The following is a 4,264-nucleotide window of genomic DNA, read 5'->3' on the forward strand; positions in this document are numbered from 1 at the left end:
ATAACGTTAACAACTGTTTATTGCAACAGGGTTGAAAGCCATTAAGAAAAGCAACAGACAGGAGAGTTGGCATTGCTTCATACTGCTACAATCTTCAGCAAGAACAAGTAAAAAAAACTCATCAGGGAAATCACAGAAGAGCAAGCTACTACAAGCTACTACAGGTAAGGACCATATTCCAAGAACACATGGATAAAATACTTTCTGGTTAGAACAAGCACTGGGTCAAACAATTTTATGCACTAACTTCAACATATGCAACTGGCCCAGATTACATTATTTCTCTATTTCTATGAGCCAATTCTCCACACAGATACCTATTTTAGCTTTGGCAGAGCACAGAAACATGTATTTGAACAGACTGCCCTTCCTCTTTCAAAACTGATTTCATTTTAAGCTGAAATTTATGCCTGCAAGAATGGTTTTCAGCTGACACAGTAAAAATGGGGGTCTTGTAATCAGTCTTTTGAGAACACCTGCAGAGCTCACTTTAACTTTTACAAAAACCTGTATGATTTTCAAAATGTGATTTTTTTTAAAACTTTATTTGCAAATAGGTGGGGGTATTATTTATAAAAATTAATTGCCACTTGTTTTAACCATCATGGAGACAAACATAGTGGAAGTCCACAGACTCCCATTTGAAATGATGACTTTTCCAAGCTCAACTACAGATACAGTCATGGGACTAAAACAGCAAATGCTTCTGGTCATAAAAAGCAGTAAAATAAGGAAAAGACATGTTAGAGTATCTTCTGATTCTAAAATTTTGTATGAATACCCTGAATGAAAAGGCATGCAAATAATTCAAACAGAATATACAAACAAATATGCTTTTTTAGGACTAGCTGTTACTGTGTTTTGTCTTTAAGTTGGTTGCGCTAAACATTTGATAAGCTAATGTTCACCCACTGAATTAGTTACATAATTAAAAGGAGATATGTTAAACTGGTCCCTAAAATTAAAAGGAAAAAAGGTAATTTCTACTACTTAAAGCCTAATTTAGGACCCTGCATGCCTCGAAATAAAAGTAGCAGACAATGTCAGAGGAAAACTTGCTTGTCCTCTAAACCTTGCTTTTGATGTAGGTGAACCTCTGAAGGGGAGGCTGAGCTTACTTGTTGGAAACCACTGCTCTAGATCAAGAACAACAGACTTGCCATGGCGTCTTTTAAGAGGCACTTAAGCATCTGACACCTCCTTTAAAAATCGAAGGAGCATGAACCTTTAGATCTTGAATTAGTGAAACTAGTGAGCATGGTAGTATATTATCAGGGTATGGGGGGGGTCTTTGGTGACCAACCGAAAATCAGAGGCACAGACCAATTTTATAAATAGATGGTATCACTTAAAATACTCTAACTACGGTAAACGTGCAAAGATGGTCAACATACAGAGGTGTTGACCATCGCAGGCACCTCTATAACTGAATCTTTATTAATGTAATCTAATAATTGGTATAGTTATCATAACACAGTCTTCATCTTGGTCGCACAGGAAATGCTTAGGGCACTCTGACTGACTTCATACTTTGCATGCTATAGACGCAATCATGTATCCACACAAGACATGCACATGTATCTGTCAAAAAGCTGACAGAACTCCAGTGGCATCAAGTATATAATTCATTAGTATGGAGAAATATACACTAATCAAAATCAGTGTTGGTCACCTTTTCCCCAAAGCAAGAGGATTTTGGAAAGATTTTTGGAATACACATCAAAGTTTTCACTTGTTATTTGGAAACTGAAAATAAAAATAATATCTTTTTCTCTTGGTTTAACATCAGAAATCAATCTCTTGAAAGAAAACCACCTCCTTATCATTTTGCACATACTACCTGAATTATAAGAAGCTACCCATAAAGGACATTTACTGTTTGAGTTATTAAAGATTACTTTTCTGTCATAAAATGGTAATTACAGGGCACGTATCACAGAATGCTATGCATGCAATTCCAGGTCAGTGAAACAAGCTGTTGCTTTTGCACTCAACCATAGTCACTCATCTGACATTTTATATAGCAGTCACAAGACAACATATCATGATATCAAAGGCTACCATATGACACTGCAACCCACTTCTCAGAAAACTTACCTTACTCTACTAATTTTGTGCTCTCATTTAGACAGAATTTAAATAAAGGGAAAAAACACTTTTAAAGGTCAAATTTAATATTTCATTCTACATCCTTAAGCAAAAGGCAGTTTGGAAAGTTTATTATCGTTTAATCACTTTGATCTTTACAGAAAGAGCTACGGTGTCCTAAGTTGAAGAAAACTGGCAGGCAGTAATAACAGTAACTCATGAAAACTTCTATATATGTGGTTGAAAGGTGTTTGCTCTAATACTAAGTTTTAATGAAGAGCTGTGATAAATGAAATATAAACTACTTTGTTTTAAATCTTCTTTCTTTCCAAGAGGTAGCCCTTCCTATGGAAGAAAGTTTAAGGGTTAATTGACAGGGTTAACCCTATTAGCTGTGTTTGACCTCCAATTTGCATTATAGACTAAAATGTAAAAATTAAAGTTCCTAAGTTTTATTATTTGCTTTAAGGCTGCAATCATTTTATTTTATATTATTAAACCTAACTCTTGAGAAAGTATGTTGCCAGAAGAGAACTGCTGATACTGAATACCGTTAGCTATTTGTCCAGTGTGATGCCACACTTAAGGAATCTCCAGTGAATGGGAAACATCATATGACTTCAGAAGTCTGTCGTAGGTAAATCGGAATAGTTCCTGGGGCAGAAAACACCACTCCAAAGATGAACACATTTTTCCATACTGATGCTTAATGGCTACCACCAATTTGCACAGCAACAAATCACACAAGGGAAGAAAGCAGCAGGAAGACCAGCCAGATGAAAGCCCTTCAATCAAAGAGGGGAGAAAAAACCCAAAGAACTGTTATGCATATTGCATTTTCCACTAGCATTTGACATTTCTAATAAGAATCTCCATGAGGCAAATAAATTGGTTAGAGAGTTGCAGAGTAAATACCACAAAGAAATACATTCTAAAGAAGAGTGCATTTCCCATGACAAGAAACTATTTTTTAATAAAAATTAAACTAGCAATTTCATCTCTGATGTGGACAGGGTGGTTAAAAAACCAGTTAAGTAACTCTACCCATTTATGCAAACTACATTACTACTGAAAGAGGAAGGACTAGCTTCATTACACTGTGTGAGAAAATACAGAAAAGCAGGCCCACCTCTTAAAAACACTTTTGGTAAAGTCTGTTTCCTACCATGGCTACGGTTCTTGGGAATACCCACGAGGCACCAAAAATGAAACAATGCTGCCTTGAAAAGAATTTAAAAATGCATATGGAAACGGATGGCCTGCCTAAACATCGGAGCTGGAAGGGGCCCAAGCTGGCGAGTACGGGGCTGCGCGCACTGGGGGCTCATGGCCAGGCCTTCCCCAGGCGGGATCCCCTGGTCACCTCTGCAGGGCACACCAGCCCTCCAGGGCAGCTGCGGCAGGACAGAGGCTGTGCACTCCTGCACCCAGGGTGCCCACCCACCCACGTCCGCTTACTGTAATGCGGCATTGGGAGCTTCCTCACGAATGCCCCAGGAGTAACCAAACTAAACCTCCGTCACCACCACGTAGAGATCCCTGTTTTTTTCACCCCCAACCACTACAGCACAGCAACGTGGTGTCCACACGGCACAGCCCGTACCTGCCATCCCCAGCACTTTGTGCCCCAGAAGGGTGACTGAGGGCATGGGACACGGGATGGGGGACATTTATGGCCAAGGGGCGCAGCTGCCGAGGGTTCTCGTGGGAAGCCTGGGTGAAGGTCCCCTGCCACCGCCCGGGCCTGCGGGGCTGTGCTCCAGGACCACGTGAGGGCTGGTTTTCTGGGACAGAAGTGGCCAGAGCCCCCCCCGGGGGCCGTGGGGTACCCCGAGGTGGCGGCCCCACAGAAACGCCTGAGGAGAGACGAGTGCAGGGGTCAGCTGCCGTCACCATCTCAGAAAAGAACACTGCCCGCTGGGAGGGCCCGGTCGGGCGAGACCGAGACCGCGGCACGGCGCCGGCTGCCCTTGGGGGTGCGGGAGCACGCGTTGAGGGCAGCGGAGCTCAGGCCCGCTCGGCTCTGGGCCCGATGGCCTCCTCACCGGTCGCCCGGCGGGCGGGGCGGGGGGGGCGGGCCGCCTGCGACGAGGGAGGCGGCGCACAGCTGCAGAGCGCCGGCCCGACAGCGATGAGCCCGCGCCCCAGGAAGGCCGCCCCAACCCCAGCAGCCGCT

This window comes from Haliaeetus leucocephalus, unplaced genomic scaffold (genome assembly GCF_000737465.1).
Source record: "Haliaeetus leucocephalus isolate CR32 unplaced genomic scaffold, Haliaeetus_leucocephalus-4.0 Scaffold339, whole genome shotgun sequence".
Taxonomy (NCBI): Eukaryota; Metazoa; Chordata; class Aves; order Accipitriformes; family Accipitridae; genus Haliaeetus; species Haliaeetus leucocephalus.